Here is a 22,361-nt window from a genome sequence, read left to right on the forward strand (position 1 = left end):
AAGCTAGCAGAAGTGGTGGGGCTACGACACATGAACAAAGCTGTTTATATAGACCACGTAGCTCATCAAGTTGAGTTATATCGAAAGAACATTCAGATACAGAAGGCACGAGACGAAGAATCCCTCAGAATATTGACTCATTTGCAATTGACTGAAAGCGAGAGGAACATAGAGGGAGTGCAGGCTTTAGCCCCACAGCAACAGCCACCTGGAGTGCAGACTGCTACTTACCAGTCCTACTCACAGGGGCCACAAGGGGGGTATCCTGCTACTTACCAGTCCTACCCACAGGGGCCACAAGGGGGGTATCCATACCCACAAGGACCACCAGGGGTGCAAGCGGTTCCATACCAGATGTACACACAGCCTGGCCAAGGACCACCACCAGGGGGATGGACAGCAGCAGGGAAGGAGATGCTAGAACCATGTTACCAATGCGACCAGAATGGACATCTAGCCTGTACCTGCTGCAACAGGCCCCAGGGGGGCGCAGGGGGGAGCCAAAGAGAAGGATATTGGCCCCCTACTACACCTGCTCCAGGAGTGATGAACCCTTACGGAGGCCCAGCAGCTGGCCTATAGGGGTGCCCGGAAGATCCGAGTGGGAGGTGCCAGCTGGTGGTGACACAGAAGCCTGAAGGCGCCACGCACCTTCCTATGTCTAGAGAATATGTGAAGACAATCGGATTTGAGGGAATTAAACAGCTGATTCCTACAACTGAGCTTGTAGACTTAGAGTACAAGGGACAGAGAGCAACTCTGTCAACATTTGTGTCAGAACACACGCCAACAGGGCTGCTAGGGAGAGATGCTCTATGCCAATTGAACTGTACAGTAAAATGCACACCTGACGGCTGTCAGGTGACGGTGCCATCCGGTGCTCAGATTCCATCGACAGCCAGAGTGATTAAGCATAGAACAGACCTACAAGCTTTGCCTTTAAAGGGAGCTGATATAGAATATTGGGTTGATGGGTCTTGTTACGGGGTAGGAGAAACTTTGTGCGCTGGGTATTCCTTAGTTAAAGCACAGAATTCAAAGTTTATTGTAGAACAGGCTGAGGCAGTTCCTCAGCCTTGCTCGGCTCAGTTGGCTGAGTTGATTGCCCTCACAGAAGCATGCAACTTGGGAACCGGACGGAGAGTGACAGTGTACACCGACTCTGCCTATGCACATAATGTTTGTCATTTTAATGGAGCTGTATGGAGGGGGCGGGGTTTTAAGAGAACTGATGGTACGCCTATACAGCATCACACACAGATCATGAAGCTGTTACAAGCCATGATGAAGCCAAAGGAATTAGCCATAGTGAAGTGTGCCACACACAGGTCTGACTCATCACATGTCACACAAGGTAACAGGGCTGCAGAAGATGCAGCCAAAGCCATTACAGGAGCAGACAAGGCAGGTAAAGGTCTTCTGGTCACACATGAAAAGCAATTACAGGGCATGGTCACACTTGAGGATTTATTGATGTTACAGAGTAGAGTAACTACGTTAGACAAGAACGTTTGGCTAGCAAGGGGGGCAAGTCAGGATGACACAGGTCTATGGAGGAATCATGAGGGGTTGGTTGTAGCACCCTCAGATTTAATAGGCATGTTAATACGGGAAGCTCATGGATTAGCACATGTGGCTAGGGGGGAGGTAAGACGCAAGATCACCAAGGAATATGGGTTTTGGAGTCCATATTTGATGGAACAGATTGACCATGCTTTAGGTCAATGTGGGGTCTGTTGGAGAAACAACATCAGAGTGGGTACACCAGTGGTGTCTGGGCATATCCCTACCCCAATAGGGCCACGGGTGGTGGACAGGGGGGTGGATGTACAGAGTAGGCAGGATGTTGTGCCAACAGGTGCCGAGGTCCCCAGAGAACCTGAGAAGGAGGAGCTACGACGAGATGCTGTGGTGTTGCCAGAGCCAGTGGCAATGCCAGTGTTACAGCCAGTGACATTACCGGCAGTGCCTGAAACCGAGGGGACAGTGGAAAGCTGTCCAGATGCCAATGAACCAGAAACTAACGAAGCAGAGAGGGTTGACAGTCTGGAGGTCCAGCCTGGGAGTGTCCAAAGCCTGGACACCTGTGCTACTGGGGATGCTGGCGAGTGCCTGCATCATGCTTCAGATGATGCTGAGGGCGACTCCCCAGACCTTGATCAGCGTGGGAGGGGACCAGGCAGCTGCCTGAACCTCAATGACACTGACGGACTACGACCAGTTAGGAAAAGATTAAAGACTATGAATAGGGTAGTGAAGCAGCAGATCAAAGGGAACGACGGGAATGGACAGCAGATGATAGCATGGCTGGAAACGGTCTTAGGGGCATGGGAAACTTATTTTGCTAAGATAGGAGCACCTATTATAGCAGACATGATTTTTGACTTTCTTAGGAGGCAGGGCCTCATTGACTGTTTTTGGAAAATCAGTCACTCAGTCCACGTTAATGAACTTTTCAGAAGACTAGTCCTCACCTGAGGTGAAGATCTATGCATTAATGCATTCCCTTTGTCCTATGCTTACTGTTGGAGAATTATGTGTTATGATAACTGAATGTCATTATTTGTGTATTGTTTGTTTGTTTCTATATCGTGTGATTGAGGTCAGTTGAGAAGTGATGTGGTGGTTATACAAAGCTAGGAGAGAGGTTCTGTTCCTAGCGCAACGAAAATGGAAGCTCCTGACTATGAAAGTGTTATCAATCTGAGACAGCGGTAAAGGCTGTTCTCCAACTGGGTACAAGTGCTAGTAACCTCTGACCCTGACGCTTCAAGGACAAAGAAAACATCGGTCGTTGGAAGTTGCTGTATTGATTTGTGCATGATGAACTGTGTTTTCATGATGAGATTGTTATTTTCAAAATTCTTTTTATTATTGGTTGTTTTCTATTTTTTGTTTATGATATCTTTGGTTCCTAATACTGGTCCTGGGTTGGTCTGTGTTATTGTGCTTCTTGTGTTGTGTGTTGGTGTAGTTTTTCTGTCTGTTGTTGTTTATTTTTTAATTTTTAAATTTTTTTTTTTTTTTTTTTTTTTTTTGGGATGTTTTGTGGGGTTTTGTGTTTTTGTTTTTGTTTTATGGTAGTTTAGTTTCGGAACACCCTCTGGGTGGTCCGAGGGGGGATGTGTCGTATATTTCTGTAGTATGTATGATCTATGTATGAATATGTAGTATATTTTAAACACACACACATACCAGGGCATGCAAGGACATGATGCCCTCTAACAATGAGGGTTCTATGGCAACCAGATGACCAACAGGGACCTTTGGGGGTTGGGCAAAGACACACATACACGCTGGCCCCTCCCCTCTGGAAGGAAACGGGGAGAGGAGGGAGAGAGCGTGCTCTTTCCACCCGAGGTCCATGGGGAACGCATGTAATGTATATATCTGTCTGATTAAATTGTCTTAAACTAACTGTTCTTTGATTCATAACCAATAAGAGAAATAAGCAGCACCATGAACCTAAATTATTATTTACAGATTAAAAGGGGTCATTAACTATTATTAATGACGAGACTGTAGATGACTTAAGAGGAGCTGCCGTTGTAAAGTATTAGAGGTTGATACTATGTGATTTCAGTTCATTTCAGTTGTTTGTAGCACAGTGTTTTCACTTTACTGTGCTACACATCATGTGTTGTACATTATGGATATGCTTTTATCATCACCCTGTACTCTCGGTACTCTACCTGACAGATTTTGCATTTAAAAAACACACTGCATGATAACCAATAGTCAAGACATCGGCTGATTGTCTAAAGTAGACAAATAACTGGCACCCATTCACCTGTCTGATGTGACCATCGGCTCATGGGCTCCTCCTTCTGTAGAGACAAGTCGTGACGTTAGAATGATAAGGTTCTATCTCCGTTTAGAATGATAAGGTTCTATCTCCGTTTAGAATGAGAAGGTTCTATCTCCGTTTAGGGCAGTTCAGAGATATTGAGCGTCAAAGTTGTTACATTCCATTATGTTTTATGAGATGGAACCTTTGTATTTTATGAATTACTAACAAGAAAAATGTCAACATTTAAAAAATAACACCACACAGGCATTAATAAACACCTAATGGATCAGATTATGTCAAAAACTGACCTTATAATTCTAACGTCACGAAGTGTCGATCAGTAGGGGACGAACCATCACCAACAAACCATGCTTTCACACCTGAAGTGTCAAGTCAATCAGTCATAGGTAAGGCGGGACCTGAGAGGTGACATCTTGCAGGCAGGGGAATACGCATGATTAGCACCTTTGGTCCCTCTTTTCCCGTTACTATTGTTCCAGTGTTTAGAAGTCCACCCATTCAGGTGTTACTCCTGGGCGATGAGAGTGTTGCTTTTGCAGCAGCAGATACCTGACGCCCTGACCTTCGATCGAAAGTGAATCGCGCGTTCTCGTGTCCGGAAATTGGATGGGAATTGATTGACGGGCGCGAGCTTTGCGCAGATGAGTGTGTATGTGTGTGTGCGCACGGGGCTGTCAGCGCACGAGATCTGAGTTTCGGTCGATTTGTTTGATGCTGGATGATCGAGCTGCTAACCAGACAATACTTCCATAACCTGCGATAGAAATGTTCTCTGCAATGGTACGTGAGTAAAAACTTACTTAAATGTTGACCTGTCACAATTGCGCATTTTGCATGTGGAGTTAATCAGAAAGAGATGTGTTTGTTGATGATGGACTGAACTGTTTGGAAGCTTAGAAAGTAAAACACCGTAGTTGGTTGTTAGAATGTTTTGTAACAGTGTAATGCAATGGAGTTGTTTTGCATTGTGTTTAAAGTTAATTGACTGCAGTTCATAAAACAACGCTCTCTGTTTGTATCGTTGTGACTGACATATGCAAGTGTTAGCCTAACACCCATAGTTATAAAAGTATAAACGTGCAGGATTAAACCCCAAATACAATTCTAAAGTAACTTAGAAGCAGAAACAGGCAAATTCTGTTAACAGCGTATTTAAATTGGTTCCTACAAACTGCTACAGTATCCTGAGTCAACATTGTTTTATGATGGGGGAAATGTGTTAGTGCCTAAATATTCAAAAAGTATCGGTCATCTCCAGGCACAGTGACTCTTGATTAGTTGCATGCAAATGATGTCAGATAGTGGACGTTGTCTTTCATTAGCTGCTTTAGACACTTGTCTAATAGGCTGTCTCAGGTATAGTCTTAAGCATGAGGCATCCAGTGTTTTTGCAGTGCAGGGATAAGTGAATCACTCACTTGGTTGCTTTTTGTTGATGTTGTAGGCTCTATGCTTATTTAGTTGTATTCTCATCCTTCCCCAGGGGCCTGTGATTTCTCATTGATATCTCTGTGATCTCAGTGTAGTTAGCGTGTTCCTCTTCTCGCTCGGACAAAGACACATTCCCAAGATTTGGATCATCATCTGTCATCTGTAGTCATACCCACCATGCCTGCTCCCATGCCACCTCTCCCTAACCCATCTCATCATCTGTCATCTGTAGTCATACCCACCATGCCTGCTCCCATGCCACCTCTCCCTAACCCATCTCATCATCTGTCATCTGTAGTCATACCCACCATGCCTGCTCCCATGCCACCTCTCCCTAACCCATCTCATCATCTGTCATCTGTAGTCATACCAACCATGCCTGCTCCCATGCCACCTCTCCCTAACCCATCTCACCACCCTCCAAACAGTGGGTCTCTCCAAACGGCATCCCTTCCTCCCATCCCTGCACCCCCTCCACCTCCTCCTCCTCCTCCCCCCCCTCCCCCTCCACCCCCACCAGATTTTGCAAGTGGGGACCCTTTTTCGAAGAGCGTTTTGCGGCGTTCCAAGATGAGGAATTTTAACTGGGACGCGATCCCGCGCCAAAGTGTTCTGGGGAAGAGGAACGTGTGGACGTCCCAGCGGAGTACCGAGGAATTTGAGCTGGACACCAAGAGCATGGAGGAGATGTTCAGTCACGCCGACGCCAAGCTTGCCCCATGCAAGACGGGGACTGTCCGTAAGAGTGTGAGGGGCATGCCATGCTCCACCCAGGTGCCACAGGGGGTGAGTTTAAGACGTTGTGTGTTCTCGGTTGCACTTCTCTTGCAAAGAGATTTGATGTCAGTGGGAATGACAGTGAATTAGCCTACCCGTCATGCCATGCAAAAGCCGTACTTTATATTTACACAAATTACTCAAATGTTTTAGTAGAAGATATGTGTGTGAATGTAATGTGTACTTTGGATGAATAACCTTCTTGTGGGATATACTATATAATTAATAGATTTCCTTTTACCCCTAAAATACACTACTCAAAATTAAGGGAAAACCTAATCATCCCAGTATAACACCAAGTCAATTAAACTTCTGGGATATCATCTGTCTAGTTAGGAAGCATACATTATATCACCCCCAAAAAGCAAATGGTAAATGGACTGTCTTGTATAGTGTCTTATTCCAAAGCGCTTTACAATGGCCTCTCATTGACCCATTCACACGCCAATGGCGGCAAGTTACCATGCAAGGCACCGGCCCGCTCATTGGGAGCAGTTTTGGGGTTCAGTGTCTTGCCCAAGGACACTTCGACATGTGGCCAGCCGGGGCTCGAACCGCCGATCTGCCAACCTTGCGATCATTAGACGCCGACTCTACCTCCTGCACCACAGCTGCCCCTAAAATGTTTGAAGGTGGTGGCCACAAACCATTTCTCTCCTTATCCTTCCTGACTGATTTATCTCTAGTTTGACATTTTGCTAGTGCCCTTGTCACTACTGGTAGTATGAGATGGTACCCGCAGCCCATTCAGGTAGCACAGGTAGTCCAGCTCCAACAGGATGGCACATCCATACGTGCCATCTCAAGAAGGTTTGCTGGGTCTCCCAGCAGCACAGTCTCAAGAGCGTAGAGATACCGGGAGACAGGCTATTACACAAAGAGAGCTGGACAGGGCCATAGAAGGGCAACAACCCATTAGCAGGACCGGTATCTGCTCCTTTGTGCGAGGAGGAACAGGAGGAGCACTGCCAGAGCCCTACAAATCAAACTATCAGAAACAGACTCCATGAGGCTGGCATGAGGGCCCAAACGTCCTCTAGTGGGACTTGTGCTCATAGCCCACCCAGCACTGTGCAGCTCAATTGGCATTTGCCAGAGAACACCAGAATTTGCAGGTTCGCTATTGGCGCCCTGTTCTCTTCACAGATGAGAGCAGGTTCACACAGAGTACATAATGACAGACGTGAAACAGTCTGGAGATGCTGTGGCGAACGTTATGCTGCCTGCAACATCATCCAGCGTGACCGGTTTGGCCGTGTCAGCGATGGTCTGGGGAGGCATATCCCTGAAGTGTTCCCTTCATTTCTTTGAGCAGTGTATATTGACTTGTGTGAAGAACCGAAAGGAATTGGGCAAACAGTCTGTAAAAGAGGAACAACACTCCAGGTACTGCATGTGTGTGATTGCTCTTCCAGAATTAATTCAGTAAATAAAAATTAATTCAGTGAAAGCAATGTCAGTAAATATAAGCATCAGAGATGGCTGTGTGTAGGACACGATCCTTCCTCCTCTGTCTATAACACACTTCCCCCTGATCCACCACAGAACATGAATTATGGTTATGATAGAGATGGTAGGAGAAAGCATCTGGCAGCTATAGTTGAACAACCAGACACTCTCTACCAGCGGACCCACCTGCTGTAGCAACAGTGTGACACACAGGGTGTGTTAGAAGGATTTAATAAAGGATCATTTACTCGGTCCAGTACAATGCTGTCCCCTACGTGTGTGTGTTAACCTCTGGTTGGTCAGATGTGTTCCAGGTGGAAGCAGTGGTGTTTGCGTAGGGTCCTGTTGCATAACAAGTTATACATTTTCATCCACCTCTGTTAATGATCAAACCCATATAAAATACATCGTAATGTATGAGAAGTCATCATTAATCATCGTTAAGTCAGAAGCGCTCTATAGAATGTTCTCTCACTTCTCCATTGGAACCTCCCCATCAGTGAGGAAGCGGTCAAATATCCACTATTAAACAATGATCACTAGGGGCAGCTTCCCCATAGATGGGGTTGAACTGAGACAGACGGTCAGGGGCTCCACCGCCGTATAGTTTCTCTATTGTATATAAAAACATTATATAATAAATACATCTCTTCCTTCATCTAGCATTATGATTGCCAATGCCCCCTGGCCTGAGCAGAGATTACTTTTCTTGCGATGACTGACGGATAGATGATTCACTTACAAGTTACAACAAATACATTTGTCTAAGGATAGATGATTCACTTACAAGTTACAACAAATACATTTGTCTAAGTAAGTCGCTTTCGATTAAGCCACCTGCCTAATGCCAAAAATGTAACTGGTTACCTAAATTAATAGCAACAAGAGCTGTGATTTGTTCACAATTATGTTTCTCCAACTACTGAATCTGAGGACTGAAGACCCTGTCATCTCATCAACTCGATTGATGGTTTTTGAATGTATGTTTAGAATCATTTTCTACACTCTTTTCTCTTTTCATTTCTTCAGGTCTCAATTCTCAACTCTAAGAAGAGTATGAACGTTGGCATCTTTCTGAAGCAGTTCAGGAGGTAAGGAGATGGCAGAGAAACGGAGGACAGGACATGTTGATGGGATGTTGATTATGGATTGGCTGGTGGAAGTGCAGGGTCCTTCTGGACAGCAGGGAGAAGTTACAGTGTTGTATCAAACATCTACGAGTGAGTCAGAAATTCCGGATGTAAGGGCACTGCCTACCGAACTACAGTTCGTCATTACTAACCCAACACACCCACGATCTGAAGTGGCCTTAATGGATAAACAATAAAAACAGCTTTTCACATAATCACTCAGGCATGTGTTTAGTCACAAAGGAGAAAACAATGCCTTTGTTGCAAAACTTCATACATACCAGTAATGACCCCTTCACAGCTCAAAGGTGAGGAGTAGTAGAGTTGATGTTGTAGTAGTGTGTTTTCTGACGTCTGTTCATAAGGATAGTCTGTTGCACTTACCCATATCATTGACGTCCTTTCTAAACCTGCTCAAGGTTCAGTCAGACTTGTCAACTTTGACTAACAAAATATACAGGCACCGCAGTGCGACAGTAGCCTATACAGTTATTGGGTATATTGCCTCCCTTCATATTTAATCTGAACATATGTAAGATTACAGTACATGTGGTTCGAAGATAATTCGCACAGAGGATTATTGTATTTCAGTCTGAGCCGGATATTTACTTATATCTATCTTCATTATAGTCTTTGCACTCTATATTGCATTTAGTTGTACGGTTCACCAAAGGACCAAGCGAATGATATTGCAACAAAGAGAGAGAGCATTTATTCACACTTAAAAAGTTCAAAGAGCAAGGAAGTGACTCAACCACAGTTTTAAAACTAGGACAACTTTTCAATTGTGACTCTCTCTAGCTAAAAGATAGCTCCTGGATAACAACTTGTGTTTCTATTGTACAAAAGTGCTCTATACCTCCTCTGCACTGATGTCAGAGCTGGGGCCTCAATTATAAAGCTTGCGTACGCCCAAAAATGGGCGTATGCAAACTTTCCCGCAATTTGGGGATTTAGAAAAAACGAACTTGGCGTGAAACTGTGCGCACCTCTGTGTGTGTGTGAATGTGTTGCCCTGCTCTGTCGCCCCCTGTAGGCCAGTGAAGGACATGGTGGAGGATATCCAACTGGGGAACTGGCTGAGGTTCGGAGCAGGGAAGCTGCAGGAGCTGTACAAACTGCTGCCTGAGGAGGGAGAGGTGACCACGCTCCTCTGTTTTCATCTTCACTACATCATTGTCTTGTTTTTAGTTTTTTTACTCAAAACTGAACAATCAAATACTCCGTATTTTACTTACTTATTTTACTTACCGTACTTATTTTTTACTTACTTATTTTATCCGTATATACTTACCGTATTAGACTAACTGTGGTTGTGCTGTTTATCTGTTGTCCAGGTGAAGAGTCTCTTGCTGTTCAGTGGAGACCTGTCCCTGTTATGTGAGGCAGACCAGTTCATGGTGCTACTAGTGAAGGTGCCTGGGTGAGTCTGGATTCATGATGAGGAGGAGGAGAAGAAGAACTGAAAATATGATGATGTTCGTTAGCTTAGAATTATACGGTTCTATCTCCGTTTAGTTTTTTTTTTTACATTCCATTATGTTTTGTGAGATAGAACCTTTGTATTTTATTAATTACTAACAGAAAAATGTAAACATTTTAAAAATAACACCACACAGGCATTAATAAACACCTAATGGCTCAGATTATGTAAAAAAACTACATTTTGACCAAACATTTAGATAGAACCTTATAATTCTAACGTCACGTGTTGTTGTTGTTGTTGTTGTTGTTGTTGTTGTTTGGTCTCTAGCTATGAAGAGCGACTGAGGAGTCTGATTCTGAGGGAGGAGTTTTTTCCCCTCATGGATGACTTGAAGCAGTCCATCGCTGTTCTGATTAAAGCAGCCAATGGTAACACACACACACACACACGCCCCCTCTCTAATACCACTGTTTGTTTGTTATTTCTTTCGACTGGTTAGACAGCCATTGGTGTATGAATGTGTGTGTGAATGAGAGGCCGTTGTAAAACGCTTTGGAGCAGCAAAAAAGGCACTATATAAGTGCAGTCCATTTACCTTTTACAGTTACATGTTGGTCATTAGCATTTTCGGTTGTTTTCCGTCTCTCTTCCCCCCTCTGTACCTTTATGGATCTCTCTCTCTCTCCCTCCAGAGCTGTTGGACTGTGACGACCTCCACTCCGTCATCCGTCTGGTGTTGAAGGCAGGGAACTACATGAACGCCGTCAGTATTCTCTTGTTTCAGTGTCGTCATTAGAATACACTTCAGACTTTGTTGCTCTTGACATAAGTGACTGTTCAAATGTAATTCTGTGTGGATGTGCAGGCTGGGTAGGAGGTACATGGGTCAGTAAATCTGGCCGGCTGTGGCGCAGGAGGTAGAGCCGGCGTCTAACGATCGCAAGGTTGGCAGATCGGCGGTTCGAGCCCCGGCTGGACACATGTCAAAGTGTCCTTGGGCAAGACACTGAACCCCAATGAGCGGGCCGGCCCCTTGCATGATAGCTGGCCGCCATTGGTGTGTGTGAATGGGTGAATGAGAGGTCATTGTAAAGCGCTTTGGAATAAGGCGCTATATAAGTCAGTCCATTTAACATATAAATGTGTTCTGTGGTTTAGGGCGGGTACGCGGGTAGCGCCATAGGCTTCAGGATGACCTCCCTGCTGAAGCTGGTGGACACCAAGGCCAACAAGCCCGGCCTGAACCTCATGCACTACGTCACCATGGTGAGAGGCGGCTCACAGACGCTTTGACTGGAACACAGCCAGTCTTATTGTGAAATTCAGGGGTGCAAACTTGTCACCTTTTAGCCGTTTTAGCTGTTTTTACCTCAAAATAGGTCAACAATTTTCATAAATGTTCTTTGTTTTCAGGCAAAAAAAAAATGTTGTCACCTTTGTGGGCCATCACCAGTTTGCATCCCTGGAAATGATTTACCGTAATTCCATTTCTGGACAGTCTTATGCACTCTTGTGCTTTTCACCAATGATATTATACTTTTACTTTCTCTTTTATTTTATTTTTTCCCCCTCACTTCACTGTTTTCATCGACAGCAAGCACAGGAGATTGACCGTGCCTTGTTGAACTTTCCCAGCCAACTTGAACATGTTGGAATGGCTGCACGGTAGGGATGCTCGTAGTAAACCAGCCAAGGAACAAAGAGTTCAAGTGTGTTTATAAATACAATGTACCGGTATATGCATTTATATGTCCTTCATCTCTCTGTTTTAAATATCTCGGTTGTTTTTTAATTGATTGTCCGCAATAATTAATGGGGGGGGCGGCAGTGGGTGGAGGTAGAGCTGACGTCTAACGATCGCAAGGCCAGCTGTTTGAACCCCAGCTGGCCATGTGTCGAGGTGTCCTTGAGCAAGGCACTGAACTCCTAATTGCTCCATGGTCGCTGTCTATGGCTTGCCTAGAGTATAAAATACCAAATTCCCCAAATTTACTGACAAGTCAATTTGACTGACAAGTTATTGCATGGCAATAAAAAACCAATAATAATAAGTATGGTGTGAATTAAATTAAATGCATGTAAAGGTTGTTTGCGTGATGTGGATGCAGGGTCAATATGCTGGAGGTGGAGACTGACTTCCAGAGGGAAGGACAAAAGGTGAAGGAAGCCAAGATGGACGCCACCAGGCACTCTGACCTGCAACAACAGATGGGGATATTTCTCCTGGTGAGACACCCCATTTTGTGTTCTCATTTAGTGAAGGAACGACCTACCCGTGCTGAGTGCAGGGTTCCCACAGGTCCTTGAAATCCTTGAAAGTTTGTGAATTTGAGAAAAAGAAATCAAGGTCTTAAAAGTTTTTGAAAATAGACATGGGTCATTGAAAGTGCTTGAATTCCCCTCTCTCTCTCTCTCTCTCTCTCTCTCTCTCTCTCTCTCTCTCTCTCTCTCTCTCTCTCTCTCTCTCTCTCTCTCTCTCTCTCTCTCTCTCTAAAATATATATATATATATTCAAAAATGTTTTACTTAACTCGTCAACTAGTTCTGTCTCAAACGTGTTGGGTCCTTGCCGTGTTGGGTCCTTGAATTTGAAGGAATTGACTCTTGAAAGTCCTTGAAAGGTGCTTGAAAATCCTTGAAAGGTGCTTGAATTTGATGTTTCAGAAGGTGTGGGAACCCTGTCTGATGTTGTGGTAGTAACAGTGGAGGTAGAAATCGGAGGGCAGGCTCATTGTAATGCATGAGATGGAATAAGGAATGGATTCAAACACCACCCTCTGTCTCCACCAGCCTCCCCGTGTCAGTAACCTCTGTGTCCTCTCTCTCAGAGGGCTGACGCCAGGCTGGCTGACGTAGAGGGCTCCCTCCTGGAGCTTCACTCTCTCAGCCACACCGTGGCGGGGTACTTCTGTGAAGACGCCGAAGTCTTCAAACTCGAGGAGTGCTGCTCCATCTTCCACTCCTTCTGCGACAAGTTCCACAAGGCCGTGCAGGTAAGACCGCTGTGATTTGGTTCTCCCAGATAATGTGACGTTAACTTAGAATTATAAGGTTCCCTAACCCTACATTTGTCAAAATGTAGTTTTTTTTTACATAATCTGATCCATTAGGTGTTAATTAATGCCTGTGTGGTGTTATTTTTAAAATGTAGACATTTTTGAGTTAGTAATTAATAAAATACACAAGGTTCCATCTCACAAAACATAATAGGAATGTAAAAACGTTGACGCTCAATATCTCTGAACTGCCCTAAACGGAGAGAGAACCGTATAATTCTAAGCTCACGAAAAACAATATAGAATAAAACAGAATTCCCACATAAACACACCCTCCTTCGTATACCCCGTCCCCCCCCCTCCCCCAACCCCCGGTCATTAGGAGAACCGCGAACGAGAAGCAGCGGCGTTCAGACGCGCCGAGAGGGAGAGGCTCCAGAAGGCGGCGAAACGTCACTCCATCGCCACCTGCGCTACGAACAGCCCCGCCTCCACCTGCTCTTGGAACAGCTCCACCGCCACCCTGTCTAGGAGCAGCCCCTCCACCACCTGGTCTAGGAACAGCGCTCACCTGGAGCCAGCAGCCCTGGAATCGGCCCTCCACAACTTACTCTCCACCCGTTCCAGGAGCCTGTCTCGACGCAGGCACCCCAGGCTCTCGCCCATCCGGGGGTCCCCTACCGAGCCCTGCCCCTGGGTCAACCCGCTGGAGGTGGAGCCGGAGAGCAGGGAGGAGAGCATGGTGGGCGGTAGCCTAGCGGAGCAGCCGGGCCACCAGACACGGCAGGAGGAGAGGCCCGAGGTGACCAGGTCTGAGCAGCAGAGCTGGCCCATGGGGCTGGGCAGCCTGGCAGACGTGGTGGGGAGAGTGGAGGAGGCGGTGGTGGAAGGGGTAGAGGTGGGGGAGGAGGTAAGGGAGGAGGGCAACTCCCCTCTTAGGCCTCCTTCGGAGGCTTGGACCGAGACGACCTCTTTCATCGTCCTGAAAACAGACAGCTCCCACGAAGACGTGAGGGAGGACGGGAAGAGTGGCAATGAGGAGGAGGAGGTGAAGGAGCAGAAGGAGGAGAAGGAGGAGGAGGGTAGTAATGAGGAGAAGGAGGAGGGTAATGAGGAGGAGGAGGACAATGAGAAGGAGGAGGTGGAGGAGGAGGACAATGAGAAGGAGAAGGAGAAGGAGAAGGAGGAGGTGGAGGTGGTGAAGAACATGCGCGAGGTGTCCCGGAAGGTGCTTAAATATCAGACCAGTAGAGGGCGCCACGGTGGAGTTCCAGACCTCCCACACCTGCATCTCACTCCTCCCTCCACCCCCACTAGGTACCAGCCTAGAGAGATGAGAGAGGTGGACCTGTCGCTCCAGAACAGCCTGGGGTCCCTGGGCTCCCCCTGGACCATCCTGAGCCCCAGGCTCTCTGGCTGCACCCCCCGGCGGAGCAAACACGCCCCCCTCCGCCGGCACTCCATCTCCACGTCCTACGGAGAAGGCCTCGACGAAGGGGTGTGGGAGTTGCCCCTCTCCCCCCCGTCTCGCCCCAACGCCCCCAGCTGCCCCTCGCCGCTGCTGGGCCGGATGAGGTCCGCGGACATGGGAGAGAGTTTTCCTCGTTCTCCGTACCCTTACAGTCTGACTGGCCCAGTGCCCTCCGGTTTCAACCCAGTGACTTCTGGCCTCCAGGAACAGGTTGGAAGGGGGTCCTCGTCCCTCCCCGACTGTCCCACTCAGAGAGTCCGATCCCAGGGCCTGTTCATCAGGTCTCTGTCCCTGGGTGAGGCGGAAGGGGCTCCAGCACCTACGTCCTGGCTGGGGGACCTGTTCCAGAGACGCACAGCCCAGAGGACTGGAGCAGGGACAGGGACAGGGACAGGGACAGGGACAGGGACAGGGACAGGTGCTGGGGCAGGGCCTGGGACAGATGCTGGGGAAGGGGCAGGGAAGCCACTGGAGAGGCCGGACACATCTGGGTTTTTGTCTTTCTTCAAGCGCCTAGGGGACCGAAGTAGAGGTAACAGTTTGGATGAATGACTTTAGAGGAACCGCTTACAGTGCCTTCGGGAAAATATTCAGACCCCATTACTTGTTGTTGTGTTATAGACTCAATTTAAAATGGATTCAATTAAAAGAATTTGCCACCAATCCACACACACAACTCCCGAATGAAAAGGTGAAAACAAGATTTTAGAATTTTCAGTAAATGTGTTCAAATTTAAATACCTCGTGTATATAAGTATTCAGACTCTTTGATATCTTAAAATTAGGTAAAATACAAAAATGTCATTACACTTAAGTTAAATTGAGTCCATATGCAAGGATAATAGTGCATGTCATTTTGTGTGTTATTTTGGAATTAATATCTTTGTTTTTATAGATGTGTCGTTTTTATAGAAACGAGAGCAGGGGGGGGGGGGGCTTTTTTGTCTGTGTTTTGGAGACTTTCTTTGTTTGTGTTGTCTTTTTAACGGACCAAGGTAAATATGGACTTGTCTTGGAGCCTTACATGACCTGAATGGGGGTAAATAAGCCCAACGTTTTAAAAGTGTACTCGAATGAATGAACCGATATACACTACTGACCACATAACTAAATGATCTGAACAGACAAAGCACAACACCTTTCTACTTCTTGTACCCCGTCAGAACTCTCATACTTGAACCCCCTCGTTATCTCTTCTTGAACCTTATTGTCTTAAAAGTTTGTAATATATTTTCATTTAATAAAAAAGTGTGGTTTCTTTTTCTATAAAAAGCCTTTTTTTATTTCATTGTATTTCATTCAACATTCTTCCAGGATGGGTCAGGGTTAGTCCATGTCCCCTCGACTTGATGTCCCCTGTTGTCGACGTCCCCCCCCTCCTCGACTTGGTTTCCTCTGTCTCCTCCTACTGTATCTCATCTGTTGTTGCTGTTCCCAGTCCGGTTGGCTGGCTGACTGTAGGAAACAGAGCCAGTGTCTGTGTCTGAGGGGGGCATCTCAATAGTCTGAAGTCGTTGCCTCTCCCTGTCTCCTTTCCCTCCTCTCCACTCAAAGCGAAATAAAAATGGACACAGGAAAGTAATTACCTGGTGGCCACCTGCAGTATTGATTTCACTGTCTTGTGTTAAGGTCATGTTCAGCATTTAGCCCAACGCTAACTGGGGAAAAGGAGCTCCGGATAGGAAGCCACTTGAAACTATTGAGACGCCCCGCCTTTGTGTGAGTGTGGCCTTGTAGCATGAGACGTCGGGGGATCGAGGGAGAACTGGGGGACATTTAGCCCCCGTTGTCAGGGTAACGGTGTTTGTTTACAGTGTGAGCTCATTTTGGCCGGTGTCACAGTGAAATAATACCCTCTGGAACAAACTGCCCCACACAGCCTCTCCTTTCATGCAAGACTGTTCCCTCCTTCCTTCCATCCCTCCATCCCTCAATGGAGCCACAGGCTGTCCTCTCCTTTTCAGAGGAGGATGAAAGGAAGGAAGGAAGGAAGAAAAGAAGAAAGGAGGGGGGTTATAGAAGAGAGGGACTTCAGAAGATGTTAGGGCTATCAGAACAGTACTAGTTGAACCTGATGGAGCAATATAATGAATCGAATAGATCTGTATTGCCCATTGCCCCATGGAATTTATTTGTGTGTGATAATCACTGTCTATGCAAAATAGAAGTCCCATTAAGCATTGTGTCTTGTTTGTATGTAGTGTAGATGATGGGTCAGTTGTTAGAATGTAGTGTAGATGATGGGTCAGTTGTTTGTATGTAGTGTAGATGATGGGTCAGTTGTTTGTATGTAGTGTAGATGATGGGTCAGTTGTTTGTATGTAGTGTAGATGATGGGTCAGTTGTTAGAATGTAGTGTAGATGATGGGACAGTTGTTAGTATGTAGTGTAGATGATGGGACAGTTGTTAGTATGTAGTGTAGATGATGGGACAGTTGTTAGTATGTAGTGTAGATGATGGGTCAGTTGTTAGAATGTACTGTAGATGATGGGTCAGTTGTTTGTATGTAGTGTAGATGATGGGTCAGTTGTTAGTATGTAGTGTAGATGATGGGTCAGTTGTTAGAATGTACTGTAGATGATGGGTCAGTTGTTTGTATGTAGTGTAGATGATGGGTCAGTTGTTTGTATGTAGTGTAGATGATGGGTCAGTTGTTTGTATGTAGTGTAGATGATGGGTCAGTTGTTTGTATGTAGTGTAGATGATGGGTCAGTAGTTTGTATGTAGTGTAGATGATGGGTCAGTTGTTTCTATGTAGTGTAGATGATGGTCAGTTGTTTGTATGTAGTGTAGATGATGGGTCAGTTGTTAGAATGTAGTGTAGATGATGGGTCAGTTGTTAGAATGTAGTGTAGGTGATGGGTCAGTTGTTAGAATGTAGTGTAGATGATGGGTCAGTTGTTAGAATGTAGTGTAGATGATGGGTCAGTTGTTTGTATGTAGTGTAGATGATGGGTCAGTTGTTTGTATGTAGTGTAGATGATGGGTCAGCTGTTAGTATGTAGTGTAGATGATGGGTCAGTTGTTTGTATGTAGTGTAGATGATGGGTCAGTTGTTAGTATGTAGTGTAGATGATGGGTCAGTTGTTAGAATGTAGTGTAGATGATGGGTCAGTTGTTTGTATGTAGTGTAGATGATGGGTCAGTTGTTTGTATGTAGTGTAGATGATGGGTCAGCTGTTAGTATGTAGTGTAGATGATGGGTCAGCTGTTAGTATGTAGTGTAGATGATGGGTCAGTTGTTTGTATGTAGTGTAGATGATGGGTCAGTTGTGTGTATGTAGTGTAGATGATGGTCAGTTGTTAGAATGTAGTGTAGATGATGGGTCAGTTGTTTGTATACTGTAGATTCTGGGTCAGGACTTGGAAGAGTTATTTCAGAGGCAGATGACGTGGGATATAAAAGAACAACAGCACAATTAAACCATTGAGAGTCTCTCCTGAGTTGAATAGAAGCTATATCTCATGTGAGTCAGCTCCTGAGGAGAGAGAGAGGGAGAGAGAGTGTGATTGGGGACAAGTCCTGAGCGCTTGAATAGAGAGTTCGAGGGAGGGAAAGCAAGAGAAACTTGGGCAGAGAGTAAAAACTGTGAGGCACAGTGGTGCTGTGGAGCGAAGGAACATTCTGCTAGAGAGAGAGAGGAGAAGAGGAACCCAATCATTCATGAATGATAAGGGGGTGGAATGCAGATGAACCAAAATTAAAGACAAGTGGGCTGAGAACAGGTGAAACATATCTGTGTGTTACAGTTGCTTGCTCGTCTGGTTAGAACCCCAAATTCCTCTGGATCCGGAGAAGGCAGTGTGACTTCAGTGTGACTTCAAAGGTAATGGATACATGTTGAATATTACTGATTCTACTGAATTAACATGCATGAATGTTCTGACTGTTCATTTTGAGTTAGAGTCAATACTGTAATTCTCAGGTCCCCACTTGCTTTAACTTTGCTAAATGTGGCTAGTGTTTTACTGTAATTGTAAACTATAGAGGATGTTTTAGCTTTGTAATGCCGCTTTAGGGCTTGTTTCAAAGCTAACAGGACAAAGCCAGTCTGAAATTCAATATCACAAGTCTACCAAACCAAACTCTGCATCCGTGTGTTTACCATGAATGAAGCTTCTGTCCTGTTAATGACACGGATAACAGTATTGATGTGTTGGGTTTGAGAATGTAACACTGGGGATGCCACCTCAGGAATGCTATGAGGCAAATACTTTTGTGCAGCAGATCTGAGCTCCCTTGATTTATTGAATGTATGTATTTATTTTGAAGGAGTCTCCTTTCATAATTGTGTTCTTTAAACCAGTGGTTTTCAACCCTCTCCTCGGGGACCACCAGCCGTTCCACATATTTGATCTGTTCCACCACCAGCACACCTGATTCAACTAATCAAGTACAAACCATCATTGTTTTGCACTTGATTAGTTGAATCAGGTGTGTTGGTGGTGGAACAGATCAAATATGTGGAACGGCTGGTGGTCCCTGAGGAGAGGGTTCCCCAGCAGGAGATCAGTCATGTGCTGTGCTGGCGCTGCGGGGAGTACCACTCAACCAGGCTCAGGCACTCAATGATTTCATACCCCCACTATTCACAATCAAGTGCATGTCAGGATTACTGTCATTATTGACTTTGTTAAAGGTAGACTCTGGGATATGAAGTCCTAGCAAAACAAGCAGGGCAACGCTGCGAAAGACTGGAGACCAAACCAAAGACTTTTCAGAGAAGGGAGGAACGTATCGCACTGCAGAGTTTCATGTGATTGGCAGGGCGGAGGGCGGTGAAACGAGTCGATACTCTCGTCCGCTCTTGTTCACCACAACATCTTAGATGAAAGTTACTCTGCGTTCACAAGCGTAACGTCATACTCTGGAGTCTCCCTTTAACACTAGAACAGCCGTGCCTTTTTACCTACTAAAAGAGCCGCCTCTTTACAATGCTCAAGCTGCTATTTACACACAACGACCACTAGTTGGCCGCTTGTAAATTGGCCTGCTTCCTACACAGAGAAACGTCAAAATAGCTTTATACTAGCTTATCCTGATGTTCATGATTTTGAAAATGTAAGGATACTGGGTGCCAGAACGCACATATCTAGGACAAGTCATGAAAGGAGAGTCCTGAAATGTGATTGAGTGCAAAGATATAAAATGTTTCTTTACTCACTGGGGTCAAATGGCCCCTCGTGGCTGTTCTAGTGTTAACATTGGACGATGTGATGCTACTTGTGTCCACTGTGCGGCTCACTCTACTTTGAGTTATGTGGGGAAATAAGCTTGTGCTTCCTTTAGCATTTACACAGCTGTACGGTATATCACACGCAGCAAACACGCTTCACAAAGGTTGTCTGTCCCTAACAGCTCAGCTTAGGATGTCTTTACCTTTGCCCTGGTAACAGAACAGTGCACATTGTCCTGACATGCACACATATGATAATACACATTATTTATCATGGAAGACCACTCTTGTTGTCATATTGTTTTTATTTTATTTAGTGGATGTTTCAAAATGTTTCCTTCTCTACAACTCCTGTATTAGGTATTCAGCACATTGCAAAAGGTGTCATTCTGTTTTCTCTCAGTAGATGGCACCATAGAGTAGTTTAATCAGGCATGAGGGCCTTGTTCCATTGGACCCCTAGCCTCCTTCCCTCAGTTCCCACCTCCCCTGTCTGAGTTCATAGATCTGAGAAGACTGGATTTATGTAAATCATCTACAAGTTGTCTGGTGGAGAGCTAAGTAGAGAGAGATTTAATACTTACACATATCCACTCCTTTCAAACCTGCAAACACTGCAAGTGTAGGGGAAGGGGTCCAAAACTGAACCAAATCATCAAAAGGACAATATTCAACAATTGTTGACATCACATTCATTATCTCCAAAGACCATACCTGTGTTTACATAATGTGAAAACAACAATTTTCTACGTTCTGTAGTCAAAAAGATGTTTGGTCGTAAGGAATTTACCCTCTATGATGATCATTGAAAATGAAATATAAATGTTAAAAATAATAATAATACACTACCCCTGGATGGAAACTCATTGTAGTATGGAAATAACGATATAACGATATGATTTATTTGTTTACTCTTTGGTCCTCATTTTGACAGACAGGTGGTCCTCATTTTATTTGCAGTGTGTGATAATCACTTTCTATGCAAAATAGAAGTCCCATTAAGCATTGTGTCTTGTTTGTATGTAGTGTAGATGATGGGTCAGTTGTTTGTATGTAGTGTAGATGATGGGTCAGTTGTTAGAATGTAGTGTAGATGATGGGTCAGTTGTTAGAATGTAGTGTAGATGATGGGTCAGTTGTTAGAATGTAGTGTAGATGATGGGTCAGTTGTTTGTATGTAGTGTAGATGATGGGTCAGTTGTTAGAATGTAGTGTAGATGATGGGTCAGTTGTTTGTATGTAGTGTAGATGATGGGTCAGTTGTTAGAATGTAGTGTAGATGCTGGGTCAGTTGTTAGAATGTAGTGTAGATGATGGGTCAGTTGTTTGTATGTAGTGTAGATGCTGGGTCAGTTGTTAGAATGTAGTGTAGATGATGGGTCAGTTGTTTGTATGTAGTGTAGATGATGGGTCAGTTGTTTGTATGTAGTGTAGATGATGGGTCAGTTGTTTGTATGTAGTGTAGATGATGGGTCAGTTGTTAGAATGTAGTGTAGGTGATGGGTCAGTTGTTAGAATGTAGTGTAGATGATGGGTCAGTTGTTTGTATGTAGTGTAGATGATGGGTCAGTTGTTTGTATGTAGTGTAGATGATGGGTCAGTTGTTTGTATGTAGTGTAGATGATGGGTCAGTTGTTTGTATGTAGTGTAGATGATGGGTCAGTTGTTTGTATATAGTGTAGATGATGGGTCAGTTGTTTGTATGTAGTGTAGATGATGGGTCAGTTGTTTGTATGTAGTGTAGATGATGGGTCAGTTGTTAGAATGTAGTGTAGATGATGGATCAGTTGTTTGTATGTAGTGTAGATGATGGGTCAGTTGTTAGAATGTACTGTAGATCCTGGGTAAGTTGTTTGTACTGTAGATTCTGGGTCAGGACTTGGAAGAGTTATTTCAGAGGCAGATGACGTGGGATATAAAAGAACAACAGCACAATTAAACCATTGAGAGTCTCTCCTGAGTTGAATAGAAGCTATATCTCATGTGAGTCAGCTCCTGAGGAGAGAGAGAGGGAGAGAGAGTGTGATTGGGGACAAGTCCTGAGCGCTTGAATAGAGAGTTTGAGGGAGGGGAAGCAAGAGAAACTTGGGCAGAGAGTCAAAACAGTGAGCCACAGTGGTGCTGTGGAGCGAAGGAACATTCTACTAGAGAGAGAGAGGAGAAGAGGAACCCAATCATTCATGAATGATAGGGGGATGGAATGCAGATGAACCAAAATTAAATTAACAAGTGGGCTGAGAACAGGTGAAACATATCTGTGTGTTACAGTGGCTTGCTCGTCTGGTTAGAACCCCAAATTCCTCTGGATCCGGAGAAGGCAGTGTGACTTCAGTGTTACTTCAAAGGTAATGGATACATGTTGAATATTACTAAATGAACATGCATGAATGTTCTGACTGTTCATTTTGAGTTATTGAGTCAATACTGTATTTCTCTGGTCCCCACTTGCTTTAACTTTGATAACTGTGGCTAGTGTTTTACTGTAATTGTAAACTATAGAGGATGTTTTAGCTTTGTAACGCCTCTTTAGGGCTTGTTTCAAAGCTAATAGGACAAAGCCAGTCTGAAATTCAATATCACAAGTCTTCCAAACCAAACTCTGCACCCGAGTGTTTACCATGAATGAACCTTCTGTGCTGTGAATGACACGGATAACAGTCAGTATTGATGTGTTGGGTTTGAGAATGTAACA

This window comes from Nansenia antarctica, assembly GCF_963989245.1.
Source record: "Nansenia antarctica genome assembly, chromosome: 20".
Classification (NCBI taxonomy): domain Eukaryota; kingdom Metazoa; phylum Chordata; class Actinopteri; order Argentiniformes; family Microstomatidae; genus Nansenia; species Nansenia antarctica.